Below are 22422 nucleotides of genomic sequence, written 5' to 3'. Positions count from 1 at the left end.
ATAATTTTGTGACTCAGACATTACAGTTGAGATAGATATAAGCCTTTTTATGTTTAAAACATACGAACTTTGCTATATATTGATCAACCTTATAAATGATATGCTAAATCCATATTAATGATAATGGAATACTTGATTAAATATTGATTAAGGGTAGTATTATGCAAATATATATTGTACGTGTTAACCCTTGTGTATGCAGTTGGTTGTGAAACCAAGTCAACAAAGGACATTTGTTGTTGATTTAAAGAATTGTGGTCATGATCAAATAGGACTACTGAATTAGTCAAGCCAGTAGCTGATGATTATGACAAAACTCCTAGTTGTGGTTGATGTAGTTGTTGCTTTAGAACATGTGTCGGGTTGTTGAGGGAATCTAGAGGGAACCTTAGCCTATATTTGTGTATAAGACTGAGTTATAGATTGATTCATCTTTCTATGCTTTTGTTTCTAATAAAAGTCATTCTCCTAGCTTGTTAGGAGCCGATCAACTGTAGAACCCCTGCCCTAATCAAATTTTTAAAACCGGTTTGACCTTGGTTGACTTTTTAAGTGGCTTTCATGGATGGCTGATTTACTATGTTGTAATGTTATAGTCAGGTATTATGATTATTGTGTGCACCTGTAAATATTATTTTCGCATCGATTCTTATGTAAGATTAATTGTTCTTTTGATTCATGTTATTAATCTCAGGCTAACACTTTCATTCAATATATATGTATGCATGTGTGGTTCATTGTTGCAGGAGATTGCATGTATAGTACCGCATAGGTACGAGGTTTGTCTCCACCTGGTTTTACAGGTTTGAGTGTACCTCATTGGTCCTAAGGAATTGGATTAGGTAGTCATAAGACCCTAAGTTTTACCCTAGTCATGCTCAAGTGAGCGTCGTCAGTCGTCTGTCAGTTTCCCCTTTGGTTGGATATGCGGGTCATGTATTTGTTTGGTTTTCTTGGGTTGCGTGTTGTGCGTTTGGTAAAAATTAATTATTATATCCCAAGTATTTAAATTAGATTAAATGTGTTTTTACGCATTCGTAAATTAAAGAGACTAAATTAAATAGGACCCCTTTGTGTGATTAATCAATAATTAGAGTGTTAAATTCATGTTTGTAGCAAGTTTGGTTAAATGGTCATTTTTAAATGATGAATTAATTAAGTATATGCATTTTGAAAGAAAAGGTTAAATAGAAATTGGAAAATTAATATCTTACCCTCTTTGGCATTTTGAAATAGAAATGTTAGTTTTAATTTAATTGAGAAAATCAATTTTGGCAAGAAAAGCAATTTTTGCATATTAAATTGCTGGGAAATAATTTTCATTTGTGTGGAAAATAATTTCAACCAAAAAATGGACTTTTGGTCAAAAATTTCCCTTTTAGCCTAGGTTTTGAAAATATTTTGGGAGAGAGTTGTTTTTGGAATGGAAAAATTTGGGCATTTGTGGGAGAAGAAATTCTCGAGCTTCCAGGTTGGGCTCTTCTTCAAATCACTTCCAGGATTGCATATGGAGGTAAGATTATTGTTAATCTCCTTTGTTGTAAACAAATTATTGATTTGTTTTTTTGAAGAAATCTGTGTTTGTTTGTTGGAAAATCTTTCAGATTTGTGGAATAAGGAAGAGTAGTAGTTAAATCTCAAATTTGAATCATCCTTGCTTTCATTTTCAACCTCCAGATCAATTCTTGTTTGTTCAAATTGATTTTTATACTGAAAATGAGTGTGGTTGTTCTCAGTAGGGTTTGTTAAAAATTTTCATTTTGAATCTCTTATTTTGGTTCATAAATTGTGAAATTAGTTTGTGTTTGGCAAAATTGGTTGGAGGAGTGTGTGTAAATTGATTCCATTTGCCCAAATATGGAATTTTGTTGGAGAAATTTTCCTAGTTTTAACTTTCTGGGATTGGTTATACAAAAATAAGAATAATATTTGGAAATCATTGTTATTCTGAAAATTTATTTCTTTTTTTGTCTCAGTTTAAGACTGTGCAGTAAATTGGGGGATTTGTAATTTAAAAATAAATAAATTAATATATATATATATATATAATTTTAACCCCCCCCCCCCCCCCATATGGTTGGGTATACCCCACCACGTGGGATGGTAGCTACTGCTACCATAGGGTAGCAGCGCTACCATTTGGTAGCGGTGCTACCATTTGGTAGCGGCGCTGCCAAAGGGTAGCAACTGCTACCACTGCTACAAAAGGTAGCAACCACTGCCCAAAACCCATATTTTTCTTCGGTGTAAAATTTGGTTCACCGTTTAGATTGATTTGTTGTTCTATGACAACGTGGTTTTAAAGTTATTTTAATATATATTTTTATTTTAATTTAAAATATATTTAAATTGATTTTAAATTTGTATATTTTTAAATATAGCTTGTTAAAAGTAAAGTAACATATGTTTTTGGTAAATCCTAGAAAGTGAAATTAATATATATGTTATTTAGTAAATTTTAGAGAAGTGAAATAATATATATATTATTTGAAAAATCTTAGGAAATGAAATAATATATGTTATCTGAGAATTTTTATAAAGGAAATAATATAGTATTTGAAAATTGGAAAAAGAAATATTATATTATTTGTTATTTCTTGGAAATTAAAACAATATATTAGTTGGAGATTTCTGAAATTAAATAATATGTTAATTGGGGAATTTGAAGATGGATAGATATAGTTAGGAATTTGATGACATTTGCTTTTAGTGAAATATGGATCTTAGATGAGAAAATATATTTATTAATGTTCGTTTGTATGTATTGGTAAATAGGTAGGATCATATAATTGCAATTTTGGTATTGAAATTATTATGTAATGGCGATTTTTTTCAAATATTGTATTTGGAAATTTAGATCAATTAGAAAACTTGATCGATTTGTATTTTAAGCGTTATGGAAAAATGATTGTCATTACAGCTTTATGTCAATGCGTGTTTAATTTTATGTATTCACATTTGATTAAAAAAAGAAGGGTCCTTGATTATGAGTGTTGGATATTTTCATATGGTTAGTTTGTATCCGGTTATGTCCTTGATCTCAAGTATTGACTATTTTCATGTGATTGTTTTGTATCTTGTCATGTCCTTTATGCGAGTGTTGGATATTGTTATGTGGATGACTGTAGCTGGTCATGTCTCTAGCCAGAGAAATGTTAGCTAGTGCACCTCATGTGAGGACTTCTTTGGCCAGGTGGGTATTCCTACCGTATTGAACTCCATAAATTAGTCCTTGTGTATACCTTGGTTTTTGGAGTTTCATTTGATTGCGGTTTAGTGTCATACGAGAGAGTGGCTTTCGAGTGGGGGTCGCGCCCAAAGTGGTAGCAGGGTAACCCATCGAAAGTGTGTCTAAATAAGTGATAACCTAATAGTATATTAGGGAGTTTAGTAGATGAAAACATTAAGTAAGATAATTGTGCCTCATGCATGGGATGAGTGCTAGTACAAGCTCAGAATGCAGTGAGAAGGCCTGAAATGGAAAACAACAACCTTGTCTTCACGAAAGGATGTGTTGGGTCCACATGAGACTTGGATGGGCAAGAGGTTCGGGAAAGGTTTCCAGGGTAACCCAATAGATGGGGCCAAGACCTATGGAGGCCTGCTAGGGTAGCCATACCAAGTTATGTGATGACACTTGTCCCTTATGTTCACTAGTGTGCAGTTTGTGTTATCTTTGCTAGGAGTACTATTGTGGAGTCATATCTGGTCATTTATACCCTTGTGAATACCTGATATTCATGTTAGACCATGGGTTGCTTATGATGGGTTGCGAGGACTAAGTTTTGTGGGTGCTCCAGTTGTTCTTTTGTATTTCCTTCTTATCATGTTTCAGATGGACCCTTTTCCTTCTTCTGGGATCATTCATGTTTCTTTTGACTGGTGTGGTCATATGTATTATTTTTTTATGTACGCCTTATTGGACGGATGTAATGGATGTGAACCTTATGTATTCTTCACCCTATTATTTATTAGAGGGGTCTCACAATTGAGCAAACCCGAAGATGTAGCCCATTAGGGGTGAACTCCGATATCAATTTGGTGTTATGTGGTGTTTGTGTTCATCTGGTTCCTTTTTATTTTGCATGTATGGATGGCATTATGGTTAAAATATATAATGTAGATTAGATGATATTAATCTTAAATGTATGCATGAAGTTATTAAATGCAGTATTATGGATCATGAAGATTGTAGGTTTAGTGAAGTGCAAAGTATTCATTAGTTTTTAATGCAATTAAAGTATGTATGGAAATTAGATGCATGACATATGTTTTAGTTTAAGAATGGATGTAATGTGTGGTTAAATTGCTATGGATGAACTTAATCATGTTATCTATATTTTTAACCTATCGAATAAATTTAACCATTGTTTAAATATAATCACCTCATTAAGTTAATCAACTTAATTGGATTATTAGCGTGAGTTGAGTTAAGTGTTGAATCAAGTAATGACGTTGGGAAACCCTTTAGGTTTTAGTTAAGTATTTCGTTCTGTAATCTGAACTTAATGTTAACTCAATGTATCTTTATTTTGTTTTAACTTTAAAAAAAAAATTTGCACTCTACTCTTGTGTTTTAGAGTTATCCCTTCGGGGTTTCTTGGCGGCGCATTACATTTGGTATCAAAGCCAATGTTGCAAACACTGGGATCTCTGGTGTCATTTGTGCCCTTAGTTGGTGTGAGGTGTATAGACCTTTCATTGTATGCTTGTCCTCCTATTGTATGCTTGTGATTGAGACATAGGATCTTGAAGATCTTAAGGACTAGTGCTCTATTCTTTTTGCGTATTCTTTTGAGAAAACCTTAATTGTGTGTAACATGTGTGTTCACACCTTGCTTTCACCTTCTTGATGTTGGTGCTTTTGAGTGAATATATGTGCTTTGTTTGCTTATTAGATATCTTGGTCTATGATTACTTTTATTTAGAGAGAGAGTCGTATGTACATCCTTTATTGATTGTTGTACTCTTTTGACTAACCCATTGGGTTGGTCAGTGCTTGTCTTGAATATGGAAGTATGAAATGTGCCTGTATTAAGATGATGATCTAGCTTGGTGTTGTTAACTTGAAAGACTTGTATGATAGATGTTGAGTGCTTATGATGTAGCGAATTGAATGTTTATCATCCTTCCTCATCTTTCTATATAGAAATTAAAATGTTTGTTATATGTGTATCTATCACTTATGTAAGTTTTCTAATTGGGAGAGAAAGGTTGTGACTTCTTGAACCCTTGTGTGATCCTAATTATTCTACTTTGTATTTAGATAATAAGAGGGATATGGGTTTAAAATATCACGATGGTTATTGGAAGGAAATTGTCTATTTTCATAAAAGAATTCACCATGTGTGTTGTAGAGTAACATAATAGAATTTCTATCTTAGGTAATGTGCAACAATGTGCGAATAGCTGATATCTGAAACTATCTTGTTTGTAATAAGATGTGTGAAAAAGGGAACATGTTATAGTGGCCAAGAGTGTAATGATGTGTTTTCATGAAAGATTTCATTATGTGCTTCATAATACCGACTCAATTGAGGACCTATTTGAGCAATGGTACATTGAACTTGCTTTTGGATATATATAATTGACTTAGTATGAATAGAAAGTGCAAATGAAAAGCTTGTTTGATGTGCATGCATAAATATGTATTATTTAGTTGATAGCTCCTCTTTTACGGCCTTATTATCATACTTTGAGTTTTTATGAAAAGTTGCAGATTATGATATATGTCGTAGTACTTAAGAGTAGTAAGTGTTCGCAAGAAGTCTGGCATAAAAGAAAAGATTGGCTGTCTTGTTTTTTTTTTTTTGTAAATTAGGACATTTAGTTGCAACCATAGTATTTGGAAATATCATGTTAGGCCAATTGGCATTCTTCTAAAATGATAGAGAAATACAAACCGTATAATAAAGATGATGGGCATATAGTGATAAATTTAATAATGTTTGTGTGATCTTGTTGATTTTGTGCATATGTATGAAATGGGTTGACTATCAAAATCTCTTCCCCTTCTCTTTACCTAGTTATAAGATCTTTTAGAAATGCTACTAAAGAATGCATTGATTTAAATAGAATGTATACAAAGCATATGAAATTGTATTTTTACATTTTGGCTTCATATTGAAAGACGAAAGTCTTACGCTTTGGAAAGAAAATTGCATGGTTAGTAATGTGAATATGAATTTTGAGTGGAATTAGTGAGAGATATAGGAATGGTGTTACTTTCCTATTTAATTTGAATTGTAAATAATTACAGTACTTGTTGTTTATGGTGAAAATGGATAACAACAATACTAACAATATTGAAAGGCTAAATGAATTCAACCACAAAACCCTAGCCTAACAACAACAAGGATCCACCATAACATATGAAGATTACCTAAGACAATGCAAATCAAATGAAATCACAAAGATTATACCATCACATGTCCAATAGGGTTTGGATCTCCATTCTTCCTATCTCCATTGATCTTGTTTAATATATTTGCTCTCAGATTTTATGTGCACAAGAGCTCAACAAAGAACGAAATGTGGTTGCAAGTAGGATCACATATGCCAAGTAGTCAATTAATCAAGTAGTCAGGTCATTAGGGTTTGATAATGAGGGAAGCATCTCCTTATATAGAAGACACTATATGAAATGGAGGGATAAGATTGAGAGGTGTAAAAGGCGGTCGGCTATGATTAGAGGGTAGGTAAAAGAAATAATAAAATAATGAAAGGGGTAGGTAGTGCATGAATTAAGAGATGAATGACATGTGTCATGGGTAGAAAAGGTTAATGAATTAATTAAATAAATAAAGATTTATTTAATTAATAGAAGAAGTGAGATCAATTAAATAAATAAGATATTTATTTAATTTAGGAAAAGGATAATTTAAATAAATAAATGTATTTATTTAAATGAGAAATAAGGCTAGAAGAGGATAAATGAATTAATTAAATAAATAAAAATTTATTTAATTAATAGAAGAATTAAGCTTAGATAATTAAATAAATAAAATATTTATTTATTTAGACTGGACAATTTTGGGTGTCTACATTTTGTCCCTCTTTGAGACAATGCGGCTTGTCGCGTTGTTTCAAAGAAGATAAGATGAACTGATATAGAGTTGCCCCAAGATGGGAATGATATGCCCCCTCGAGAGATTGGATGAAAAAAAAATGTCTGAAAAGATCACAGACAATCTCACGATAAGAAAGATGGGATAGAATGGACTGACCGGATAAAGTGACAGAGTCAGGGGATAATGAAGACTGACTCGGGAGACGAGGGCTAGGGCTAGGGTAGTCTATAAGATAGACCACGAGGGAAATACATCCTCATTGTCATCTACACCTCCATGAGATTAGCGTGCAGAGTGAAATAGAGCAACAACAGTCAGTAGTGATGGCTTTGATTCACAGATTCGATCGTGTTCGCCGATATCAGAGGCCAACAGAGGCAGGAGAGCCGGTAAGTACCACAAAACCTCCTCGTACTTTGTTGCATTTATTGTTGTCATTAATGCATGCTAGATAGGGAAATAAATGCGCTTAGAATAGGGTCCAAAAAAATGTCCAAAACGTCTAGGTGCGTCTGCATTGGTGCCAGGCGCGTCTATGCGGGAAAAGGCGTCTGTGCAGAATGAGGTCGCGTCTATGCAGAATGAGGTCGCGTCTGTGCTAGGCAGACATGTTTGTGTCTTCCAGGCGTGTCTATGCAGAGCATAGGCACGTCTATGTACTTCAGGCACGTCTGTGTAAAACAGGTGCATTTATGCAGTCTCTAAGCACGTTTATGTCATGAAGGCGCATTTATGTCTTCAAGGTCAAATCGACAGTTCTGTGATGAACATATGCTGTCGATTGGATAAGTTGCTGAGAGGATACACTCAAGCAGGTCCTCTAGGGAAGACTAGGATAGAAAATAGGGCTAGGATTGACAATCTGCGATAGAACATACGTTGCCAATTAGGAAACTACTCAAGAGGATTCACTCAAGCAGAGGCCCTAGGATAAGATAGATCAAGGCACTTTGCAATGAATAGTGAGTACCAAGACATAGTACTTTGTGATGAACAGGGAGTACTAAAATATGAGCAGCACTTTGTGATGAACAGTGAGCGCAAATGTGAGCAGCACTTTGTGATGAACAGGGAATGCAAAACACGTAGTACTTTGTGATTAATAGGGAGTACCACTAGGATAGAAGCAACACTTTGTGATAAACAGTGAGTGTCACTAGGATAGAAGCAACACTTTATGATGAATAGTGAGTGTTACTAGGATAGAGTACCATATGCACCTAGATAAAAAGTAGCATTTTGTGATGAACAGTGAATGCCACTATGACTGACATGATTGATTTGCTTGACTGGAGGAGTATTTGCCTATGCTGGAGTCACGGGAGAGATTCCCATCGACTCAGAGGTTGCGACCTCAGCTGACCTTTGAGGACAGAGCTGCTATTAAGGCTATGGGTCTGAGACATATTCTGTATGTGCCTGAGTTTCGGGTGAACATGGGATTGCTGACTGCACCGGCGGAGAGGTGGCACTCCAAGACTTGCACATTCCATCTGCCGATGGGGGAGATGACAGTCACCCTAGAGGATGTATATCGGATTCTGAGGATACCGATCGATGGGGAGCTAATACCCTACGATTGAGATGGAGACAGGGATGCCCTTAGATGAGTGTTCCGGGATCTAGGACTAGAGATGAGGGCAGGGCATGTGGCATGGGATACCATGACACAGATAGGATTGGCACTACTGGCAGTGGTAGGAGGAGTGATCAATGGGTTCTTGTGTCTAGATAGAGTGACACGCGGGTTGGCTATGGGCTGGGGGAGCACATTAGAGACACTGGTGACACAGCACACCAGATATGCCTGGGGACCATGTGTCATGGCACACCTATATTATGAGCTTCATCAATTTGTGTACCATGGATCAATGGGATTGGGCTGCGGGGTCACATTGTTACAGGTGTGGGCCTATGAGCATCTACCGGTGACACGACTGATACATTTTAGGGGCAGAGGTCACAGACGCAGTTTCGTGCATTTGTATGACATGATCACCTCGCAGCCACAGATTGGCAGGTTGGAGTACTGGCGGCGGGCCATAAATGAGATTGATACAGTTATATGGAGGTCGTACCTAGGATGCGAGTAGTGGGAGGATGATGCAGTACATCTACCCTACACCTTCCGGAGTAGGTATCTGATTGGGCAGATGCCCTATGTACTGGAGAGGCAGCTAGTTGACAGGGTGGGCAGGCAGTTTGGCAGGATCCAGCGGATGCCACGGGGTTTAGGCATGTATGCACGGACGGTCAGGGATCAGGCACAGTTTGGGCCATTGCTATCATATGATCAGGCTATTACACAGCTAGTGGAGATGATGTCCTTACCCTGGGACATATGGCCAGATATCGAGGATGTCGGCATGGATGCAAAGTACACAGCATATTGGGCCGAGCATCCATTCCCACGCTTGACAGATCCAGGAGAGCCACTAGATGGAGATGGTGGTGGGGATGGTGATGATGATGGAGATGATGGGGGGAGAGGTTGACGGAGGAGGCAGGGTGCAGTTGGAGAGAGGAGGGTGGTGCTGCAGAGGGAGGGTGGAGAGGACAGACAGGTGCGGATTGTGAGGGGTCGCAATGGATTACCGCTACAGGTGCCAGCAGCACAGGGTCCCAGACAGGTGCAGGGACAGGGATCAGTACAGGGACAGGTACAGGTATAGCCACCAGTATAGGCCCAAGCATAGAGGCAGGAACCTGTACAGGGGGAGCCACAGGCAGAGGCATAGGGGGCCGAGGCGGAGGAGGATGAGCTGGTTGCGCTGAGAGAGATCTACTAGGGACAGACAGATGAGATTCAGGACCTGGAGAGGGAGAGGGATAGGCTCAGGAGGTAGCTCAGAGATACTGAGCGGGAGCAGGACCAGGCCATTCAGCGCTACACAGAGGCTAAGACAGCACTGAGGGCTGGGAGGCAGGCGGTATAGGACACAGGAGCTGGATATGCCTATGTGCTGCGGGCAGGAGAGGAGATTGCCTATTGGCAAGATCTCTATTATGGTGTAGTGCCAGCTGATCAGCAGGCGAGGAGCTTCCATAGACCATCGCAGACAGCGATAGCTATGGGAGGGAGCCGGAGGAGACAAGCGTTTAGTGGTGGGGTTATGGGTCCTCCACCACCACCAGATAGAGGGGACAGGAGGGATGATCCAGAGGCGGGTCCTTCTAGGGCTCAGACTCCGTCGAGGCCAGGCGGCTCCGAGGGAGGGAGTTCATCATAGCCGTAGAGGGCTCCCTATGTATCAGTATTGTACCATTTTGTATGATGATGTAGACACCTTCGGGTGATTGTAGCCATATGATTTTGACATCATTGTATCATGACACTTATGATTATATATATGAGATGATTCATTTTTGCGGCAGCTATATGCATGTGTACCTGTGTGATGAGATGTTGTTATGTGATGCTTATGATATGGATGCAAATATGTACATGATGAAATGCCATATTTTTGTTCTTTTATGTTTTATATGTGTATGCCTGATGCAAATGGGAATGTATGGAATGCAGATGAATATGATAATGCAAATGTAAATTGTGCTAACAGGTGTTGTGTGCAGGATGTGATATCTATATGTATGTATGAAATGCTTATATGTGGTAATGCAGGTGCAACTACATGAAATGCAAATATTTTTGGTGTGTCATTATACTCAGTCATGTGATAGCAGGCTATGCAGACTCGAGAAGGATGATGAAGGTCAATCAAGAAAGGGGGATGGAAGACAAAAGATATGAAAGTGAAAGAGCTTCTTGTGCGTTATCATCATTGAGCTTTATTATGGCAAGTAGGTTATGACAATCAAGGCATATGTTTGACCCAAAAATTCATTGTACCCGTTTGCATGGAGATAAGACAATCACAAACAAGGAATGCCCCAGTTCACACTAGACTCACAGTGTCCTCATATCCTTGGACAAGTCATAGCATTACTAAGAGACAATCCACAAACAACAATTATAAATAGGTGATGATACCCCATCCTCGTCTTTCTAGTCCAAGACATCCTGGAGATAGAATCTCTAGTCAGAGACATCCTGAAAAAGCTAAAAAACATGTCACCAAAAAGATAAAATCAAAAGAAAACCAAGACTCGACACCAACATCCAATGTAGTCCTCAAGTTTAGTGTCTCTTGTCACTTGTATAAGTCTTATTTGATTGTGGTCACAATGTTTACTTTCACAGAAAGGATAGATAGCACTGAACCATATGTTGTCTGAGTCTGATGAAAGATTTGATTTGTTGAAGCCCATTGTTGTTGTTGTGTCTCATCTAAAACTGACTAAATCCATGAAACTGATACTTTATTATGGAGAAAGCGGAACTTTATTGCGAATTGGCGATGCAGATGCTGCTTTATTGCGGATTGTGCGCGGATAGACTGAAGAAAAGTGGAAGAAACTGTACTCCTCAAAACATGTGATGTTCTCAGTTCCACACCCATCACTAGACGTAGGATTTGCCTTAGCCACAGATAGGAGCTGATTTATTATGGATGGAAAGGAGTGAAAAGGGAGGTTTATTATGAATGGTGAACCAATCTTGGGTAGATCAATAACAAGCCATGATGGGAATGGGTAAGTTATTATGAACGAATAGGTTGTGAGTGTGTGCAAAGTGAAAGGATGAAAGTGAATCCTAAAAGAGGGAGGAGCAATGTCTCTACGCATGGCGCTGGTGACCTAGTTTTCACCATGGTACTTGCCTAGGGTGCCACCGAAGTGGTTTTCACCGTTGGACAAAATTATTTCTCTTTACTTTTTTTGATTTTTCAATGTTTTTTGTTTCACAAGGTGCCTGTTTGCCAGGTTTTCACCAAGTAACGATTTTTTTATGTTTATGATTTTTTTTTGTATTTTTGAATTTTTTGATTTTTTTGTATTTTTGAATTTAGGATATTCTGAAGAGCTATGTGTAAAACCTGCGAAGGTGCATGTTGTTGATAGGATCCTCCAAAGGTTCACCTTCTATAGTTGAGAGCTAATATGTACCAAATCCATATGTTGCTGTAATGATGTAAGGACCAAGCCAATTTGGTTCGAACTTGCCCTTCTTCTTTCTGTCTTGCTAATTTTGGGGGTTTTCTCTGAGAACCAAATCACCTACCTCAAATGTGTGAGGCTTGACCTTGTGATTGTAGCTGCGACTCATTTGTTGTTGGTAAGCCTTGAGATGATTAAAAGCAGTTTGTCTTCGTTCATCTAGTAGTTCAAGTTCTTGTAAGTGAGAGACCCTATAGTCTTCATCACTGATAATGTTTTGCAAAGAGACTCATAAAGAGGGTAGCTCAACCTTAATAGGCAAGATGGCTTCAGCATCATAGACAAGTGAATAGGGTGTAGCTCCTGTAGGTGTGCAGACACTTGTGCGGTATGTCCAAAGTGTAGGATTAAGTTGGATATGCCAATTACGGCCAGCATCGTCGACTGTCTTTTTTAGGATTTTAAGGATTGTCTTATTAGACGCCTCAGCTTGACCGTTACCTTGGGGGTAATATGGCGTAGAGAAATGATGGGAAATATGGAAGTGGTCACAAAGTTCACAAACATCCTAATTTTTGAAGGGACGCCCGTTATCAGTGATAATGGAAACAGGAATACCGTATCGGCAAATGATATAGTTGAGGATGAACGTAGCAATCTATTTTCTAGTGACTTGTGTAAGAGGCACGACTTCAATCCATTTTGTGAAATACTCTGTGGTAGTGATAATGAATTTATGACAATTGGAAGAAGGAGGGTGAATCTTGCCTATGAGATCGAGTCCCCACTGACAAAATGGCCAAGGAGACGCAATTGGTTGAAGTTCTTGCACTGGTGCATGGATGAGGTCTCCATGAATTTGACATTTCTTACATTTCTTGACAAACTGATATGAGTCTTTTTCCATATTGGGTCAGTAATATCCAGTCCTGATGAGTTTCTTGGCTAAGGTAGGACCACTAGCACGTGGACCACATATCCCTTCATGTACTTCACATAACACAATCTGAGCTTCATCACTTTCTAAACATCTAAGAAGAGTGCCATCTAGACCTTGCCAGTATAGGATATCAGCTAAAATGATGTATCGAGAAGATTGGCAAATGAAAGTGCGATGTTGGTTATTGGATAAATCAGGAGGTAGGGTATTGTCACGAAGGTATGTGAAGATGGAACCATATAACTAGGACTCAGGACCGACGACACATATCATTTCAGTAGGAATGATTTCATATGAAGGAACCAAAAGGTTATCCACCAAGAACTCATAGTGGGTCTCATTCAGAGGTAGATTGATCAGTGAAACAATTGTAGCCATGGCATCTGCGACTCGATTCTTCTCTCTGGGTATCTGCTCAAAGTCTATCTTTGTGAAATGTTGTTTCAGGTCATCCACCATTTTTTTGCAAGGCATTAATTTTTCATCCTTTGTTTGGTAATCATCGGTTGCTTGACGGATTACAAGTTGAGAGTCCCCAAAAACACGAAGTTCCTGGATCTTCCACTGAACTGTAATCCGTAATCCAGTTGTTAATGCCTCATATTCTGCTATATTATTAGTGCAAGGAAATGATAAGTGGTATGATTTTGGTATAGAATCCCCTTGAGGAGTTATAAAGAGGATGTCAGCTCCTACCCCATGCTGTGTGTATGAGTCGTCGAAGTACAGTTGCCATGACTTTGCATGTGACATTGTTAAAATGGATTCATTTGGAAATTCTAAACTTAGAGGAACATCATCTATCATGGGAGCATCTACTAATTGATTTGCGATGGCTTGTCCTTTTATTGCTTTTCTGTCCACATACTCGATGTCGAATTCACTCAGGATCATTACCCATTTGGCTAGTCACCTAGTAAGTGTTTCTTTATTGAGAAGGTATTTCAATGGATCGATTCTTGCAACCAACTTAGTCTTATGAGTGAGCATGTAATGTCGTAATTTCTGTGAAGTAAAGACCACAGCAAGACATGCACACTCAATTGGTGTGTAGTTTAGCTCATATCCCACCAATGTGCGACTGATATAGTATACTGCTTTTTCTTTGCCCTCAGCAATTTGTTGTGCTAAGAGTGCCCCCAGTGTTGTTGGAGTAGCTGATATGTATAGTAACAGAGGCTGATCTAGAACTGGTGGCATCAAAACTGCCAGATTCAGAAGATAATCTTTGAGTGTCTGGAAAACCTATTGACAGTTATCATCCCATTTGAATTTGATGTTTTTATGTAGCAAGTGTTGAAAAGGATTACACTTATCTGCAAGTTGTGCTATGAATCTTCATATGGACTGGAGTCTCCCTTGTAAAGACCGAAGTTGACTGATATTTCTTGGTGGTTGCATCTCTAGGATGGCCTTGACTTTTGCTGGATCAACTTTGATTCCTCTTTTTGATATAATGAATCCTAGGAGCTTCTCGCAAGTTACTCCAAAGACACATTTCTTGGGGTTTAATCTTACTTTGTATTTTTCCAACCAATCAAAGATGACTGAAAGGATGTCCAAATGTGTATTTTTGTCTATTGATTTGCCCAAGAGGTCGTCAACATAATCTTCCACAGTTACGCGCATGAGATCGTGAAAGATAGTATTCATGGCTTTTTGATATGTAGCGCCTGCATTTTTTAGCCCAAAGGGCATGACATTCCAACAGAAAGTTCCCCAAGGACAAGTGAATGATGTTTTGTGTTGATCCCCAAACACGATCTTTATTTGATTATAACCAGAGAATCCATCCATCAATGATAACATTTCATGACCTACTGTGAGATCTATAATCAAATCTATGTTTGGTAATGGGAAGTCATCTTTAGGACAAGCTTTGTTGATGTCTCTGAAATCTATACATATTCTGATACTACGATCTGGTTTACTAATAGACACTAAGTTGGAGATCCATTTAGGATAATCAATTGGGCATATGAATCCGACGTCCAATAATTTCTCAAGCTCTACTTTGACCAATAATGTGACTTGTGGATGCATCTTTCTTAATTTTTGTTTCACTGGTTTTGCCCCCGGTTTAACTGTCAAATGATGCATTACCAAATCTGGATCTAATCCAGGCATATCAGCGTATGACCATGCAAAGTTGATTTGTCGTTCTTTGAAGAAACTTATGAATTTTGACCTTTCTAACTCCGTTAATGATTGAGCCAGGAATATGTTGTGTGGAACCTCTTCTGTACCAATGTTTGTTTTGATAGTCTCCTCTACCAACATGGATGACTTTTCCTCATATGATGTGGGGAGAATGTCAAGCCTTCCATCTTCGAGTGCCTCAGAGAGGTTTTCGCCCTCAGATACGTCCTTTCTTTTTACATTTTTGGGGTCAGACAACACCACAGTGTGGTTTTCACCATAAGACCCTTGGTTTGTTCTTATTTTCACATTTTTATGACTGGAAGGTCCGACGCCCTCACCAAAATATGCCACGCTATTGAGTTCTATAGTGTATCCCACTTTATGGTCCCCAGGGGGAAGATCATCTTGTATGCCAAGATAGTCAATAAAAGCTTCATCATTTTGGAATGTGTCAAACTGTGCAGGTCCTTCGTGATCCCAGTCAATGAGTTGGTGGTGAACAAGGGGAAGGCCTTTAATGTCTTCGAAGTTAGCGGGGCTAAGAGTGAAGATGCAGTTATATTCGGATATGTCAAGGTAATTATCGAGGTCATTGATGGCACTCTCCTCATCAGTTTCGATTGTGAATGAATCCAAATTATCATCACTAGTAGCGCATTATGGGACAGGTGTTCTCATCCTATGTGATTTCAACCTAGAACCTTGAGACAAGGACTGTGTGGAATCCTCATGGGTTGTTTCTTGACCAACTTTGAATCTTTTATAGAATTCCCCTTCTTCTGTGGGTTCATCTGGCTCTCTGAATGTCTCAGTGAGCTCGTAGTCACTGGAGGATTTGTCTGAACCCCATTCCCCTTCGTTGGAGTCTGTGGAATAGCGATCCTCTTGTTGAATTTTGGCAGCTTTGATTTGTAAGGCTTCTTTTGTCCTTTGAGTGTGGACCTTGGAAGTCAGGAAACCAAGTCCCTTTGAGTGTTCCTTTTTGAATGTCAATTCAGGTTGTAAAGGTTCAATGATGCCTTCCTTTCGTAACCCAAGAGGGCTTTTTCCATCATACCCGAATTTTTGTAGGATCTTAAAACCTTTGCCATATTTCTCACATGGTAGACTGATGTGATCTTGTGTATCATCTTCAAGGTCTTTGTAAAGCATTTTGTATAAGTCTTCCTCTTCCAGTTCGCCCCATCTTTGAAAGGTAGTAGGATCCCATTTGAGTACAATGATGGATACTTGCTTGTTAGGATGTGGTCTTCCATATTCTTTTGGTGAACTCATGACTTCTTGTAAGTACATGGTCTGATTTAAAGTGTATTTTCCTATACCCTTGTCTTGAAATTTGCCTTTAAGCTCACCTTGTTTCGATGTCGAAGGTTTTAATGACTCAGGATCAATGTATGCCGAAGAAGGAATAGCTTCGCGATTACTGGGAATGTTGGTCTCAGTTTTTGATCTCAGGTTATTATAGTATATGAACGGATTAGGATCACCATTAACTATTACCTCCACTCCATTGTGAGGAAACTTAATGCATTGGTGATATGTAGATGGGACTGCCCTCATTTCATGAATCCAAGGACGCCCTAGCAATATGTTGTAAGTGAGATCTAGATCTAGGACTTGACAAACCACATCCTTCGTAACTGGCCCAACTCTTAGAGGTAAAGTGACTATGCCCTTGGATGAACGCTCTTCATCATCATATGCCTTGATGGTGATTTTGTTTGTAGAATTCACAGCTTTATCAGAATATCCCAATTGTTTAATTGTGCTCAATGTACAAATGTTTAGACTAGCTCCTCCATCTATCAGGACTCATTTTATTCGATGTTTGTGTATGAAGGCTTCAATGTGTAGTGGTGCATTATGTAGTTGGCTCACGGAGGCGTCGTCGGCTTCTGTGAATGTAAGCAAGTGTGGAACAGAAAGGTATCCCACCATGGCTTGAAACTAGTCCACGTTCAGATCAGTAGGAACGGTAGTGTCTCTCAAGATTTTGTCAAGAATAGCTTTATGTGTGGGGGATATGCGTAAGAGCTCAAGGATGGAGATGAGTGCAGGTGTCTTCCCTAACTGTTCTACAAGGTCGTACTCAGGCCTGGTTGATGAAGAAGCAGTGTTTTTGGCTGGAGCACCTTGCAAAGTGAATTTACCTCGATGGGTTGTAACATGACATTCAGAGGTAGGTTCGGAAGAAGATCCAACACCTTTTAGGACAATCTTGGGTCTCCGGGTAGAATTCTCAGGGTTTTTGTCCTTGATGATAATGGTAGAGACGTAATTGTCCATCGAAATGTGATTGATAGTTGAATCATAATTATAAGTTGCTCTGGTATAGTTGGTTTGGTCATTTGTGGCTTTATCTTTTCCCTTGTCATGCTTTGGGAATGGTTCCTTAAACATTTCATGTTCTTGATTGGATGAGTGTCCCTCAATCTCAATGTCACCTCTATCAATCAGATCTTGTATGATGTTCTTCAGTCGATGACAATTTTCTATTTTATGTCCCTTGCTCTTATGAAATTCACAATATTCGTCATCATTCCACCAATTTGGTTTGACCTTTGGCTCATATGGAGGAAAATCTGGAATTGTGATTACCTTGTTTGCCACTAGCTTCTTGAAGACTAACTCAAGTGGTTCTCCCAATAGAGTGTACTTCCTTTGTGATTTAGAAGTTGTTTGAGTATTCACCTGATTATTTGTAGAGCTTGATCCAGAAAAAATGATTTTGGGTCGTACTGTATTGGCATCTACAACACCATCATTGACTGTGTTCTTGTTTTTGTTCCAAAATCTTGGCTTGTCTTTTCCTTTAAAGTCCACTTTGTTTTCCTTGAATATCTTGACAATGCCTTGCTCAATTATGACCTTCTCTATTGCTAAGCCTTTTTCAATGACGTCCTTGAAGGTGGACAAACAAGCTTTCCTTAGATCATAGCCAATGTCTTTGTTAACATTTTGGGTGAACATTTCTACCATTTGTTTTTGTGGAATTTCACAGGAGCATCTGCTGGCTAGATTCCTCTATCTTTGTAAAAATGATGCAAAAGACTCTCCCTCTTTTTGCTTGGTGTTGCACAAAGTAGTGACTGATATGTGTGTCTCTATGTTGTAGGAGAAATGTTGAATAAATGCCTCTACTAAGTCACCCCATGACTTAATTCCACGTGGGAGTTGAGAGAACCATTCCATAGCTTGATCACCTAGGCTTTGTGGGAATAATCTCTTCAAATATGTCTCTTCTGCTGCTACCTCAATGCAAGCTGTGAAAAATTGTCTTATGTGTGCCTTAGGATCCCCTTTGCCTCTATACTTATCAAACTTAGGCGTCACAAAGTGTGTAGGAAAAGGAGGCATTGGAATGCTCTTATCAAATGGATAAGGACATATGTCTCTCATTGTGTAAGTTGGCTTCGGTGTATTTATGTCCTCCATTTTCTTTTGCAAGTCCCTAATTTGTTGCTCCAAATTGCTCTTAGGTGGAGATCAACTTCTTGGACCATATCCCATGCTTGAGGCACCAATTGGAGGAGGAGCATGTTGCATATATGGATGATATTGATCATACACATGTTCATATGGAGGAGGTCTATAGTGATGTTGCATATATGGACCACTTGGTATAGATTCATGTTGAGGAACACAATATCTATTTTGTCCATGTATACCATACTCTACAGGCATGTCATGTTCTAATGTGTTGCCCCCAAATTTGACACGGGGTTTCCTTGTGTCCAAATTTCGAGCATGCCTTTGAATATCCAATTGCTTTGGTGGTTGATCCTTAGCATTGATATGTGATTGAGCATATTTCTCTGCATAAGACTTTCATAGTGGTCTGTGAAGGTGAGTATCATATGCTTGACCATGTGTGTGTGGGACCTCTAGTTTTTGAAACAAAGATGATGGTGATTCAAGCACCATATGTGGTCCTCTATTGCCTCCACTATTAGGCCTCCTTTGATCCATGTTTGAGTGAGTTTGTTGCAAAGGTAGATTTTCCATTATTTGAGACATGTCAAAATCATGAGGTATCTTGGCTCCATTTTGTGCCATCATTTGTAAGAAGTATTGTCTATCTCTCCTCATTATTTCCTCAATCAATCGATTGAAGCGGGGGTCCATAATTGATTCTTCCACATCTGCTGAATGTACGGAAAAGTTGTCCATATTGTCATTGTGTGTATCATTGTTGTTTGTAGTGTCCATGTTCTCAACATTTGGAATGTTTCTATAGGCATCCATGTCAGGTAATGTGTTATGATCAGTATTGAAAAAGACATCATTGTCATACTCATAGACAGTCATGTTTGCGGACTCTTGAGCCTCTTTAGTTTCTCTCCTAGATTTTTGAAGATGGGTTTCAACAATGAACTAGGTATTGACCGAGATGTGTGAGACTAGATGAAAATGAAAAAAGTATGGAAGACCAAGAGTTGGATGGAATGTAAATGAATCTGAGGTGTACTTGCAATGTCCAAAGTGTAAGACCAAGTATGTATGTAGTAGAGTAGGTGTGACTTCCAAAGAGAGGATAGTTTCTCTTGATGAGGTAAGTTGACCTTGACTCTAAGTAAAACCAAATGAGACCCAAAGGTGATAGACCTTGATGAGGGACCACTTAGCAAAATGTTGTTGTATATAGTGTGTTGACAAAGTAAGATGAGGACAAGCAAGTGACCTTTTGACTCAAGTTTAGATAAATGTGAATGTAATGCAAGGTGTAAAGCAATGATGGACTTTGTGAGACCCAAAGACAGGCTGAATGCTAAATGAAACCCTGGAGAAATAACCTAGGAAGCTCAAGAATTCCGAAACTGACTGTGTTTGTTTGCTGGACTGTAAATTTTTTTCAATTCTGAACATAGACGCGCTTATATACTACACAAATGCGATTTCCTGACACAGACGTGGTTCTGTTTAACACAGACGTGTTTCTGAGATTTTTGTAAAGTGCACTGTTGATTCCGAAAACATAGACGCATTTCTGCCCTTCACAGACGTGGTTATACAACACATGCACTATTATGTCAGACACAGACACATTTTTGCAAAATTTGTGCAATTTTTTCCAATCTATGAATTTGTTTTGTTGTGACCAAATCTGACTGTTTGACTATTTTTTCGTGACAAGAGGACATAGTGTTGATGAAGACTCAATGTTTTCAAGTGTCTAGACTCCAAAAAAAATGACTCAAAGAAAGTGTGATGTTTGATGTAAAATCATTTTGCATACACTTGAAGACACAAAAGACACAATGTTTTGTTGTTTGGTCTTGAATGTTTGATTGTTTAAAATAAGTCAATCACAATTCTTATGGCTGGCCAAGACAATAGTTGTTGATCCCACATGGGGTTTTACCCCCGAGGCTATGCTATTCAGAGTGGATACTTAGATGCTTGACCTCACTGGCTCCACCCTCGGCACTCACTTCTCGGGTCATCCAAGCATCAGTCCCCATGAAAACTCCCCGTAGCAAATTTTGTATCTCGACTAAGAACCATATGTGTGTGGGCTGCTACCAGAGGTCCGACCTCCTGCCCCAACAACTAGAAGGATTTGGGCTTCTAAAACAAAAAGGTGCTTGTAAGGGCATCCACTCGTGTGGCCATACATGCGACACTTTCAGCTCTGTAAATACAGAAGGCTCCCAGCCGGTAGGGGTTACGCCCTACAACTGATCAAATAAATTTGATCAAACGGGTTTATGGGGAGACATAGTGTCGGTATGAACTAATCAGCACATGTTATTCATAGTTTTCACCATGAATATAGTTATTTATAGTGGTTTGGAAGAAGATGGCTTTTCTTTTGCTACCACTTGGGTTGTTCTCTTCTCACTAGTAGTCCTAATGACCACACGGGAAGACAGGCCCTCTAAAGATTAAACAAAAAGAGCCTATTGCTCAAGACACAAAAGACAATGATTCAATTTTAGTGCACCAATTGAAGTGTTTGTTAGTCTATTGAAAACAAAGCACACAATAATAAAAAAAATTCAAAAACCCTTGCCAAGGACCTGCAACAAAGATTTATTAGTAGTTTGGATTGTTTCAAATAATCACCCCTTTCTGCAAGCACACAAGTTAGGTAAATTCTAAATCCAAAAGACTTTGTGAAAATAGGGGCCTTCAACCAAACAATTTTGCTTTCAAGACAAGCTGCACTAATTTCGTTAGCTAGATTTGAAAATGTTAGCTCAAAATAAACCGGATCTGAAACATTAAATGCAAGATCAAAAACTAAATCAATAAACTCCAAAAATGAGATCAATGCACACAGATGCAGTTACCCCAGACACAAACACAACTCTCTGATGCAGATGCGCTTCTGCGAGACACAGACACGGCTCCAGAACCTAGACGCGACTTTTGGACACAGACATGTCTAAAAACACCATAGACATGACTGAGGAACACACACGCAGTTTTTGGAATCTGCAAAATAAAATACTGTCGAGGACATAGACGCAATTCCAAATGTCACAGACGCGGCAAAAAATCAAAAACGCGATCCGAAAGTACGCAGGTGCGAAAATACCAAAATGTCGTTGATAATGTCAGATCTGCAACTTCAAACACAACATCTACAAGAAAATATTAAATGCAAAAGGGACAAGAGTCCCACCGGGCGTGCCAAAATGTTTATGGTGAAAATGGATAACAACAATACTAACAATATTGAAAGGCTAAATGAATTCAACCACAAAACCCTAGCCTAACAACAACAAGGATCCACCATAACATATGAAGATTACCTAAGACAATGCAAATCAAATGAAATCACAAAGATTATACCATCACATGTCCAATAGGGTTTGGATCTCCATTCTTCCTATCTCCATTGATCTTGCTTGATATATTTGCTCTCAGATTTTATGTGCACAAGAGCTCAACAAAGAACGGAATGTGGTTGCAAGTAGGATCACATATGCCAAGTAGTCAATTAATCAAGTAGTCAGGTCATTAGGGTTTGATAATGAAGGAAGCATCTCCTTATATAGAAGACACTATATGAAATGGAGGGATAAGATTGAGAGGTGTAAAAGGAGGTCGGCTATGATTAGAGGGTAGGTAAAAGAAATAATAAAATAATGAAAGGGGTAGGTAGTGTATGAATTAAGAGATGAATGACATGTGTCATGGGTAGAAAAGGTTAATGAATTAATTAAATAAATAAAGATTTATTTAATTAATAGAAGAAGTGAGATCAATTAAATAAATAAGATATTTATTTAATTTAGGAAAAGGATCATTTAAATAAATAAATGT

This window comes from Cryptomeria japonica, chromosome 9, assembly GCF_030272615.1.
Source record: "Cryptomeria japonica chromosome 9, Sugi_1.0, whole genome shotgun sequence".
Classification (NCBI taxonomy): Eukaryota; Viridiplantae; Streptophyta; class Pinopsida; order Cupressales; family Cupressaceae; genus Cryptomeria; species Cryptomeria japonica.
Note: the sequence above shows the minus strand (reverse complement) of the source record.